General features: G+C 44.2%; 1 non-coding gene across 1 annotated transcript; it reads right to left on the bottom strand.

Moving 5' to 3' along the window:
* Positions 1 to 9,817: 9,817 nt before the first annotated feature.
* Positions 9,818 to 9,926, bottom strand: LOC128123520 (U6 spliceosomal RNA). The gene has a single exon (XR_008222701.1). It is a non-coding gene; the product is annotated as a U6 spliceosomal RNA (small nuclear RNA).
* Positions 9,927 to 12,892: the final 2,966 nt, after the last annotated feature.

Below are 12,892 nucleotides of genomic sequence, written 5' to 3'. Positions count from 1 at the left end.
TCTTCATGAAGTTTTAACACAAAGTCCTCACTCCTTAAAACTTCCTAGATACACAATATGTTTTGCTGTTTCCTTTGCGTTATAATTAGCATAAAGTGCTCATATCTTAAATGTACAGATTTGCACCCACCGAATCAGATGCGACACATCCTAGCACACTAGAATATCTCAAAAGAGAAAACAGAAGTAGGGTTGAAGAGATGGCTCAGAGGTTAAGCGCGCTGGTGGCTCTTCCAGATTTCCAGTAACCACATGGTGGCTCACAACCATCTGTAATAAAATCTGGTGCCCTCTTCTGGTGTATAGGTATATGTGCAGGCAGAACAATGTATACATAATAAATAAATAAACCAATCTTTAAAAAAAAAAAAAAAAAAAACCAGAAAACAGAAATGACCCCTATTTTGACTTTTTTTTTTTTTTTTTTTTTTTTTTTGGTTTTTTCGAGACAGGGTTTCCCTGTGTAGCTTTGCGCCTTTCCTGGAACTCACTTGGTAGCCCAGGCTGGCCTCGAACTCACAGAGATCCACCTGGCTCTGCCTCCCGAGTGCTGGGATTAAAGGCGTGCGCCACCACCGCCCGACCCTATTTTGACTTTTATCACCATTTCTAACTTGTGCCAATTGGGGGTAGAGCTAGTTGTGGGGGTGGGGTAGGGTGGGGGGTGGAAGGGGAGGCTGCCCCCACATTTTACAAGGTTACCTATGAGAAGGAGAGAGGCATAAGGAATTAGTAGATAGACAGAGGAGATGAGACAGACAGAAACACAGGATAGCTTCGGGAGGACCTGGATCAAAATCCACCGGCCCCTTCTGTCTCTTCAAAAGGGCTTTTTAAAGGAATGCCAAGGGGCGGGGCAAAAGACCTCCCCCTTGCTAGATCAAAGCGTACTGCACACCTGGTAACCATGCACGTGGTCAATCCATCCCCTTATGCAGCCCTGCTGGGTAAAGCAAGTTCAGATCTCACTAGGAAACCTCTGTGGGCTCCCACAGCTAGTATTTACATTAACATTTGTATCCAAATCTTTTTGTAGACTAATTTCTCTTCCAAATATTTGAAGTGGAATTTCTGGTTCATACGTTAAGACTGTGTTGTGATAAGAGTCTTATAGCCGGGCGGTGGTGGCGCACGCCTTTAATCCCAGCACTTGGGAGGCAGAGCCAGGCGGATCTCTGTGAGTTCGAGGCCAGCCTGGGCTACCAAGTGAGTTCCAGGAGAGGCGCAAAGCTACACAGAGAAACCCTGTCTCGAAAAACCAAAAAAAAAAAAAAAAAAAAAAAAAAAAAGAGTCTTATAATGTAGTCAATGCTCCCTTTAACTCACAAGCCTCCTGCCTCCACCTCACAAATTCTAGGATTACAGGCATGTGCCACCATGTCTAGTGAGCACCATCCTTTTTAAAGAATTACTAAGCAATTTTTAGCCTGTCTAGAAAGCATTATATTCTACCAGTACTGTATGAGGACTGTGGTTGTTCCACACCTCACAAAACTTGACACTGTTGATCTGGTGGTGATGTGGTGACATCACTTTCTATTGTTTTGTATTTCTTTGTCCTGTAGTGTTGTGGAATAGAATATTTGTTTAAATATGTAAAGATGTGTTACATTTGTGTTGCAGAATAATTGTTTAACTATGTAAAGATGTGTTGCTTTTGTTTATGCTGCATTTGCTTAACTATGTAAAGAGGTGTGGCTGTTTTACCTTGTCTGCCTAAGGTACCTGATTGGTCTAATAAAAAGCTGAACAGCCAGTAGCTAGGCAGAGGAGGGATAGGCAGGGCTTGTGAGCTGAGAGAAAAGGGGAGCTAGCCAGCTGGGGGCCAGACAGTCAGACATAGAGGAAGCAGGACAGTATGTAGATGAGACAAATGAACCTTGAGGCAGCACATGGATTAATAGAAATGGGTTAATTTTTTTTTTTTTTTTTTTTTGGTTTTTCGAGACAGGGTTTCTCTGTGTAGCTTTGCGCCTGTCCTGGAACTCACTTGGTAGCCCAGGCTGGCCTCGAACTCACAGAGATCCGCCTGGCTCTGCCTCCCGAGTGCTGGGATTAAAGGCGTGCGCCACCACCGCCCGGCAGAAATGGGTTAATTTAAGGTTTTTTGTTTTTGGGGTTTTGTTGTTGTTGTTGTTTTTAAAGCTAGCTAGAGCCAGGCAGTGGTGGCGCACACCTTTAATCCCAGCATTCGGGAGGCAGAGCCAGGTGGATCTTCGTGAGTTCGAGGCCAGCCTGGTCTACAGATCGAGGTTCAGGATAGGCTCCAAAGCTACACAAAGAACCCCTGTCTAGAAAAAAAGCAAAACAAAAGAAGCTAGCTAAGAAACAAGCCTAAGGGCAGGAGAGATGGCTCAGCAGTTAAGAGCACTGACTGCTCTTTCAGAGGACCTGGGTTCAGTTCCCAGCACCCACATGGAAGCTCACAACTGTCTCTAATTCCAGTTCCAGGGGATCTGACACCCATGGCAAAACACCAAAGCACATAAAAATAAATTTAAAAAAAGAGAAAGAAACAAGCCTAAGCTAAGGCTGAGTATTCATAATTAATAATAAGTCTCCATGTCATGATTTGGTGCCGGGTGGTCCAAGAAAGCCTGCTACACTGTAGTAATGCTGCCTTTTCATATGCTGAACATTTGAATGTCTTCTGTTTGCAAATCCTTTTTGGGCTGAAGAAATACTCAGTGGTTAAGAGTTGGTACTGCTCCTGTAAAGGACCCCAGCTGAGTTCCCAGCACCTACTTTGGGCAGCTCACAGCTGACTGTAACTTAAGCTCCAGGGTATCAGATGCATTCTTCTCTTCTTGGGCACCTGCACCATGCATGCACATACCCACACACAATTAAAAACAATAACAACAACAACAACAAAACTTTTTTAGAGAGAGTCGTTTTTAAGCCAGGTGTATGTCCTGATTAACTTTCTGTGGCTGTGATCAACCCCATGTCCAAAAGCAACTCAGGGAGGAGAAAGGTTATTTCATCCTACAGCTTAAAGTCCATCATTGAGGGAGTCAGGGCAGGAATTCAAGGCAAGAACCTGGAATTAGGAACTCAAGCAGACACTATGGATGAATGAGTCTCTTGGGTTGCCATACACACACAATCCAAGACATCTGTCAAGGGCTGCACTGCCCACAATGGGCTGGGCCCTCTCACATGAATCATGAATAAAGAAAATGCCCCATAGACTTACTGTCTTAGCTATTTTTTTATTGCTATGATAAGATACTATGACCAAGGCAATTTATAACAGAGTTTATTGGGGGCTTACTGTTGCAGAGGGTTAGAGTTCATGACCAGCGTGGCCGAGAGTATGGCAGCAGGCAGGCTGGGAGGGGACTGGAGCTGTAGCTGAGAGCTCACGTGATTCAAAAGCAGCAGGCAGAGAGGAAGAGAGACTGGGTTAACCTGAATTTGGAAACTTCAGTGCCCAGTCCTTGTGGCACAAGTCTTCCAACAAGGCCACATTGCCTAATCCTTTCTAAACAGTTTCACCAACTGGGGACCAAGTATTCAAACATATGTGTCGAGGGGGGCCGTTCTCATTCAGACCACCACACTTGACCACCCACCAATCTGACAGAGGCATTTTCTCAACTGAGGTTCCCTCTTTCCAGATGACAAAAAAGCTAAGCAGAACCGTTTGATATACAGCTCTCTGTGTCTTTGCCAGACATGCATGTTAAGGATGCCTTCCCCAATGGCAGCTTGTCTTTCCACTTCCTTAACACCATCTTTTGATGAGCAGAAATTCTTTCATTTGACAAAGTTCAACTTGTGAATTCTTTTGTGGTGTATTTTACTTTACCTAGAACTCTGCCTACCTGGAAGGTCATGAACATTGTCTTGTAAATATTCCACAGTTTAGTTCTCGTACTTAGGTCTATTTTCTATCTCATTTACTTTTATTCTTATTTATGATTTATTTTATTTTTGTTTATGTATGAATGCTTTGCTTACACTTATGTACACTGCTTGCATGTCGGTGCCCACAGAAGTAAGACGAGAGTGTCAGATTTCCTCGAATTGGAATTAATTATAGTATGGATGGGCATGATCTATCCTATGGGTGCTGGGAACTGAACCCGAGTACTGTGCAAGAGCAACAAGCGCTCTTAACCTCTGAGCCATCTCTTCAGCCCCCTCAAATTAATTATTACATATGGTATACATAGACATCAAGTTCTTTTCCCTCCCACACAGATATCCAGTTGTTTACTCACCATTGGTTATTGAAAAGATCACATACACATACACACTGAATTGCATTCTCTGTCGAATATCAACTGATCTGTTGTGAAGTATTACTTTAACTATGTAAAGGTGTGTTACATTTGTTTATGCTGCATTTGTTTAAGGATGTAAAGATGTGTGTTTAATTATGGAAAGATGCGTTGCAACTGTTTCACCTGGCCTGCCTAAAGCACCTGATTGGCCTAATAAAAAGCTGAATGGCCAGTAGCTAGGCAGTAGAGGGCTAGGCAGGGCTGGCAGGCAGAGAGAATAAGAAGAGGAATCTAGGCGCGAGAGAGACAGAGAGAGAAGAGGAGGAAGGAAGGAAGAGAGAATGAGGGAGAAAGAGACAGAGATGCCCAGGGCTGGCCAGCCAGCCAGGCAGTCTCCAGGCAGCTGGACATGAAGGACATACAGAATGAAAGAAATGTAATAAGAACTGAGGCAAACGTAGATGAAGAGAAACAGGTTAAATTAAGTTATAAGAGCTAGTGGGACACGCATAAGCCAAGGCTGAGCATTCATACCTAACAATAAGTCTCTGTGTCATGATTTGGGAGCTGGTTGGTGGCCCAAAAGAAAGCCTGCTACACTGATCCATTACCTGGGGTCTATCTTAACCTTCCATTCTGTTCCACTGCTGTATTTTACCCATCCTCACACTAATACCACTGTCTTTAAGCCCTTATTTGTAAAGTCAGATAGAGTTCCCCCAAATCAAATCCCAAGCACCCTGTAAAAAGGTGTGTGGCTGTACACAGCTGTAGCCCAGTGCGGGAGGGTGGGGCAGAGACAGGAGGAATGCAGGGGCTTACTGGCTGACAGCCTAGATCTAGGTTCAGTGAGAAACTCTCAGCAGAACAGCAGACACTTTCCTCTGGCTTCTGCACACACACACACACACAGAGAGAGAGAGAGATTGTGTTTCTTTTTTTTTTTTTTTTTTTTTTTTTTGGTTTTTCGAGACAGTGATGACATTTTTGTCTGGGAATCTAATTTTTGATTTTTTTTTTTTTTTTTTTTTTTTGCTTTTTGAGACAGGGTTTCTCTGTGTAGCTTTGCGCCTTTCCTGGAACTCGCTTTGGAGACCAGGCTGGCCTCGAACTCACAGAGATCCGCCTGGCTCTGCCTCCCGAGTGCTGGGATTAAAGGCGTGCGCCACCACCGCCCGGCTGATTTCTTGTCATAGTTTCTCTCTTCAAAATGTGTACAGATTATTCTACTTTCTGGTTTTAAGTGCAGCAAATGAGAATTCCCACACTATTTTTACCTGCTTTCCTTCATAAAACAGCCTCTTCCCCCAGTGTGAAATCTATACACTTCTTTTACTCATAGAGTGCAAGAATTTTTCTAGGATTTTTAAAATTATGTCGATAAGATGGATACCTGCTAAAACTTGATAAAAGAAAACAAAATTTGCATTTGTGCCAGGTGGTGGTAGTTCACACCTCTAATCCCAGCACTTGGGAGGCAGAGGCAGGAGGATTTCTGAGTTCGAGGCTAGCCTGGTCTACAGCCAAGGCAATACAGAGAAACCCTGTCTCAAAAAATTATAAAATATGCCGGGCGGTGGTGGCGCACGCCTTTAATCCCAGCACTCGGGAGGCAGAGCCAGGCGGATCTCTGTGAGTTCGAGGCCAGCCTGGGCTGCCAAGTGAGTCCCAGGAAAGGCGCAAAGCTACACAGAGAAACCCTGTCTCGAAAAACCAAAAAAAAAAAAAAATTATAAAATATAACCACAAGAACAAAATTAAGTTGCTAAATGTGGTGGCACCGACCTATAATCCCAGCTACTAGGGAGGCTGAGGCAGAAGGACCACAAGTTTAAGGCTGGCCTAGGGTAAGAGTAAGACCCTGAGATCCTGTCTCAAAATAAAAAGGGAAAATGAGCCAGCTCGATGACCCAGAAGGGAAAAGTGCTTGCCACACAAATTCAAACCCAGGAACTCCAGTGGAAGGTGAGAATCAGCCCCTGAAAACCATCTCTGATCTCCACATGTGAGCCATGCTTTTTGTGTGCCCACGCTCACACAACCATGGCTGTCTCTCATCTCTCTGTCTCTCTGTCTCTCTCTCTCTCTCTCACACACACAAATAACTAAAACAATTTTTTTTTTAAATTAAAAGAAACCTGGGGATATAGCAGTGGTAGGGCCCTTACTTAGCATTCATGATATCTGAGGCCCTAAGTTCAATCCCCAGAACTGAAACAAAACAAAACACAGGCTGAACTCAGTGACTCAACACAGGATCTCATATGTTTTCTATCTGCATCACTTGACTGTTTTCCCTTTCAGTAGTATCCATGCCTTTGTCAAATTATACCTTCTATTTAACATGGGCTGTCTCTTGGATGAAAGAGTTCTAGTTGGTAGTGGGAAATCATCTTCTGTAGCCAGTCGAAATGTTCCCTACCAGAAATGACACTAAATTCTGCCTGAATTCAAACTCATGGAAACAGAAAATAAAAGAGAAGTTACTAGAGGTTGAGGGGGGAAGGGAATGGGGAGTTATTTAATGGCTTCAAAGTTCCTGTTCAAGGCAATGAAAAAGTCCTGTACTTAATGCCAGTGCATGGTACACTTCAAGAGCAATGTTAAAGTAGGCCGGCCGCAGGTGGAGATCAGTTGATGGAGTGTTTGCCTAGCATGCAGGAAGCCTTGGCTCTGACCCCCAGCACCATATAAAACTAGGCATAAAAACCATATAAAGCATGTGCTTATAGTCTCAGCACTCCGGAGGGGGAGGCTGAAAGATTAGAAGTTCACAGTCATCCTTGGCTACACAGAGTTCAAGGCCAGCCTAGGTTACATGAAACCCTGTCTCAAAAAACAAACAAAAAACATTGAAAGTGGTACATTTTTGCTCATGCCGATTTTACCATTAAAGAAATTGGTCCTGGGGCTGAAGAGACAGCAATTCAGAGCTGGTATTGCTCCTGCAGTAGACCCATACAGTTCCCTGCACCCATGCTGGTGACTCACAGTTGCCTGTACTTCTAGCTCCAAAGGATATGACACCTCTGGCCTCTGCTAGCACCTGCATTCTCATGCACACACTCACACAGAGACACATTTTTTAAAAATGAAACCTTAAAAAAAAAGTCCTGGGTTTTAAAGAATAAGTAAAAAAAATGTCTTGTAAGTGCATATGTTGGAAGTATATGACAAAAGATTTACAGTATAAAAGCCCACTCTTGCCACGCTACGGTGGCGTACACCTTTAACCCCAGCCCTTATGAGGCAGAGGCAGATGAATCTCTAAGTTGGAAGCCAGTCTGGTCTATAGAGTGAGTTCCAGGACAGCCAGAGCTACACAGTGTGATCCTGTCTCAAAACAAAACAAACAAAAAACAAAACCGAGAGCCCACACAACTCGGCAAAGTGAGGAAACGAAAACCCTGACAAGGCTGTCCTGGACTTTAAGAAAGAAGATTCTGAACACAGAGTAGCGCTCAACACCGCTCTACACGTTCCTGTTTGGGGTAACAGGACTACAGAAATACAGCAGCAGAGAGTGAACCGTGATTCTCCCGTATGCAAATGTGCTTTTCCGACAGGATTTGGGCGGAGCTGGTAGTCTCCCTCCAGACATGGCCAGTAGCAGGATGGAGACCCAGCAGCACACAGACTGCTGAGCAGTTAAAAGGCACCATTTTGTACTCTGAGGCTTGATACTTCAGTTCCCAGTAAGAGAAGGGAGCTTGGCACACTAGGATGGCATGGCTAGGCTACCCTCTCGACCACAGGACCCAGATTTCTCAGCTCACATGACAGGCCTCATCTCTTTCTGTTTTTTGTTTGTTTGTGTGGGTTTTTTTTTTTTTTAAACAGGGTTTCTCTGTGTAGCCCTGGCTATCCTGGAACTCACTCTGTAGATCAGGCTGGCCTCAAACTCAGAGATCTACCTGCCTCCGCCTCCTGAGTGCTGGGATTAAAGGCATACACCACCACCCAGCTCAATATTTATATTCTTTCTATCAAATTGCCTGTGGCAAATGCTACTTTCTGAATTTACATAGCATCACTAACCTTCATGACAATTAGGAAAAGTACCTAGTGAACTAATGTTAAAGAAAAAGTACTTATTGATACTTTTTTGTGCGTGTGTATATGTGTGATGCTGGGTATCGAACCCAGGGCCTTCTACTTACTAGGCAAGCACTCTCAGCCCTCAGATATACACCTAGACTTTGGACATTTGAGACAAGATCTTATGATACAGCTTTACTTATTTTTTGGTGGTGCTGTTTTGTTTTTGTTTTTCGAGACAGGGTTTCTCTGTGTAGACCAGGCTGGCCTCAAACTCACAGAGGTCTGCCTGCCTCGGCCTCCCAAGTGCTGGGATCAAAGGCATGTATCACCACTACCTGGCTAGCTCTATGTATTTTGAACTCACTATGTAGTTCAGGCTAGCCTTAAACTCTCAAGTCCTCCTTCCTCTACCTCCTGCATGGTAGGTTGCAAGCACAGCTACCATGTCCGTCTCAATGACACTTAATTTTTTTTAATTAGTGTATATCCATTGTACAAAATGATGGGTTTGGGTTTGGGACGTAGCTCATTATGACTATGTTATACCCAGATTGTGACCCCAAAGAGACCACCGAAGACCTTGGATGTCCAGAATGCAACAGCAAGGGTTATTCTATAGATACAAGTCTAGACAGGGAACTCATTCCTACACCCAATGCAGTGAGGCAGGGAGGAGTTGCTCTTTCTTTGTGAGGCTAGCTATTTAAAGGCAAAAACCGCAAGCCCTTCAGGGCGGTTGTGGGTGGTTGGGGGTTTTGCACGTGTGCAACTCAGATTGGTTTATTTTTATCTCTGTTCTCTTTTAATTGGGTGAGGGTATGTAACCTTTGAATTTACTGGTTGGGGGTTACAATTACCATTTTGGGGGCTGTCCAGGACAAGTCCCAGGCTTTGTCCTTGAGCTGCCATGGGGGCTGGCTGGCCTAGCACGTACTGACTTGTGGGGGCTGGCTCAGTGGTCTAGGCTCTGTCCTTGACTCATGCACATAACTCTAAGTTGGTGAGGGGTCCCAGACAGTAAACATCTGACTGAACTTTGAGCAGTCAGAGTACGTGCAGAAAGGGAGCTACTGCAAGGACTATGTCTTTTGTTCACCGCCTTCCCAGAGACTGCTTGCTCAGTCTCAGGAAACTGAAATTGAGGCCTGATCTCTGAGAGAAGACTGAGCAGCCTGTTAAGGCATCTGCTTGGTCCTTTCAACTACATATGTGAGGTTCTGTGTTCAATCTCCAGACTGCAATAAACAACACCAAAAATATGTTTCATGAAGACATTTTTTTTTTTTTTTTTTTTTTTTTTTTTTTTTTTTTTTTTTGGTTTTTCGAGACAGGGTTTCTCTGTGTAGCTTTGCGCCTTTCCTGGTACTCGCTTTGGAGACCAGGCTGGCCTCGAACTCACAGAGATCCGCCTGGCTCTGCCTCCCGAGTGCTGGGATTAAAGGCGTGCGCCACCACCGCCCGGCTCATGAAGACATTTTTATCTATCATACTCTGCTATCCACTACACCTTCTAGCCTTCTTGTCTTCATCCTCAGCTGCCTGTAAGAAATGAAATACTTCACCATGAATATGCATGCCAGCCTTGGCTCAGGGGCCATGTTGGTCTTCTCTGTATTGGTCTAATTTTAGTATATGTGCTGCCAAAGTAAACACCTGATGCATTTTTTTTTTTTTCCGAGACAGAGTTTCTCTGTGTAGCTTTGCGCCTTTCCTGGATCTCGCTCTGTAGACCAGGCTGGCCTCGAACTCACAAAGATCCACCTGCCTCTGCCTCCCAAGTGCTGGGATTAAAGGCGTGCGCCACCACTGCCCGGCGAACCTGATGCATTTTAAAGTACAGGAAACGAGATTTTGTTGTTGCTTTTGAGACAAGGTTTCTCTACGTAGCCCTAGCTGTCGTGCAGCTCACTAAATCGACCAAGCTGGTCTCACAGGCCTCTGCCTTCAGCGTGCTGGAATACAGGCATGCACTACCATAGCTGGCTTGCCTTCGGTTCTTTTTGTTTTGGAGACAGGGTTTCTCTGTGTATCCTTGGCTGTCCTAGAACTCACTCCTTAGGCCAGGCTGGCCTCAAACTCACTGAGATCCCCCTGCCTCTGACTCCAGAGTGCTGGGATTAAAGGTGTGCACCACCATCACCACCACTACCACCGGTTATCTTAGGTTCTTAAAGGGACTTATTTGCTGGGCCCTACCTGACCTGTCAAATAGTTCTAAATAGGGGAGTAAGGATTGAGAAATTATAGGTAGGAAAAATAGAGATGTAGACGTAAAAGAAAAAGACAGAGACACAGGATAGCTTTGGGAGGGCTCTGAGTCAATACCACAGCAGCTACGAGTTTTATTTCTCAGAGCCTTTTTATACCCAAAACAGGGGAGGCAAAAAGACCTCCCCCGCTCAAGGACACCCTGGTTCAAGGTACTGACAAGCATAAACACCTCCTTAATTCTCAAGACACCTGGTAACCACGCCTTTGGCCAAATATCCTGTTATCCAGCCTTGATGAGTAAGACATCTAATAGCCACGCCTTTGGCCAAACATCCTGTTATCCAGCCTTAAAGAGTAAAGACGAGCTTGAACTCTCTGACCTTGAGTCCGGATGAAAATCAAATCACAAGCTGGAGTCACTGTGGGCTCCCACACCTATTGGTAAATTTGACTTAACTGCTGAAATGTCTCACTGAAAAACAGATTAGCCAAATTTTAACAAAACTGGTATAAACTAGTACAATATTCTTTCCTGCTCTCACAGCATAACATTAACAGTTCCAAGCATATGTCAGTTCTTTAAAGGGTCAGTAGTACCTATTATTAATGAATAGTTCTCTGACAACCAGATCTATCAAACTGTCAGAGCTATCCCAAGACTGCCTCCCTGAAGCCAGATCTTGCCTGAAAACATATAAGGCTCATATTTATAAACGACATTGGAGAGGACTTTTTTTTTTTTTTCCGAGACAGGGTTTCTCTGTGTAGCCTTGGCTGTCCTGGAACTCACTCTGTAGACCAGGCTGACCTCAAACTCGAAGAGAATCCTCCTGCCTCTGCCTCCGGAGTGATGGGATTAAAGGCGTGCGCCACCACTGCCCGGCACCTGGAGAGGACTTTTATAAATCTTACTTTCTATTAGACAAACCATCCCATCAAATTAGCAAAAATGTACAAAGTCAGACAGTACTAGGTGCTAGAAACTCTGCTGAAGAGTTGACCATCTCTAATCCCCAAATCCAAACTGTTCACAACTTGTATATTTGTGCTTGAAAAGTTTCAGGTTTCAGGGGCCAGTGAGATGGCTCAGTGGATAAAGGCATTGCTGACAAGCCTAATGCCCTGTGCCTGACCCTGGAACCCACATGATAGGGGACACAGGCTCCCCTAAGTTGTTCTCTGACCCCCCCCCCACTTTTTAAAAGTTCTCATGTTCTGTTATGTCATAATATGTACATAGAATAATATATACAGTAAAAATGGTTAAAATGGTTTTAGTCTTTGTTTTGGGAGACAAAGTCTGTAATTCTGTTTGGCCTGGAACTAACAGAGCCCCACATACCCCTGCCTCCTTACCACGAACATTAAAGGCATGTGCTACCCTAGCATCTTTTCTTCCACAATTAAAAATTTTTAAATTCAGCCAGGTGTGGTTTAATCCCAGCACTCTGGAGGCAGAGGCAGGCACATCTCTGAGAGTTTGAGGCCAGCCAAGTCTACAGAACTAGTCCCAGGACAGCCAACATTACACAGAGAAATCCTGTCTCAAAAGAAAAAAAACAGAAAACCAAAAACAAATGAAGAAACATATATAGCACTACTGTCTTTTTGTGTGTTTTAGGTCTAAAGATGACACAATTCTTTTTTTTAGGTGAACAATGGAAAACTGTTCCTTACTCATTGAAGAAACACTTGAGCACAGTGCTAACTCAATGAATTTCTAATCTCAAGATTTACATTGTCCTTTTCGTTTGTTTGCTTGTTTGTGGTGTTTTAAATCTGTTTACAGGGGGCTGGAGAGATGCTCAGTAGTCAAGAGCACTGGCTACTCTTCCGGAGGACTGGGGCTCAGTTCCCAATCACCCACACGAGTGCTCACAACTGTCTATATAGCTCCAGGGTATTTGACACCCTCCTCTGAGTTCCTCAGGTACCAGGTACACAGGTAGTATATAAACATATATACAAGAAAAACACCCATACACATGAAATGAGTTGTTTTTTTTTTTTTTAAACTGTTTTACAGCTGGGCATGATGGTCCATGTCTTTAATTCCAGCACTCGGGGCAGAGCCTAGAGGATCACTGTGAGCTCTAGGCCAGCCTGGTCTATATACTAGTTTCAGGCCAACCAGGACTACATAGTGATGCCCTGTCGGGGTGGGGAGTGGGGATGGGGCCACGATGGCGACGCATGGGCCAAACAACAAAAACTATACTATGAAAAAACCCGTCTTGTCTACTTCAGGAGGAGTCCAGATGCCATTCTTTCGAAATTATTGCTGTGTTGAAGTAACCAAACGATCTACTTTGAGAAAACAATAAACCAGGAAGTAATAAGACTAAGTTCTGGCAGTTGCTAGAACTTAACCCAATGAAGTCATCACACCAGTCATAAGATCTGCATTC

The sequence above is a fragment of the Peromyscus californicus genome, unplaced genomic scaffold (assembly GCF_007827085.1).
Source record: "Peromyscus californicus insignis strain IS unplaced genomic scaffold, ASM782708v3 Scaffold_3__1_contigs__length_106647218, whole genome shotgun sequence".
Taxonomy (NCBI): Eukaryota; Metazoa; Chordata; class Mammalia; order Rodentia; family Cricetidae; genus Peromyscus; species Peromyscus californicus.
This window is presented reverse-complemented; position numbering and strand designations above follow the sequence as displayed.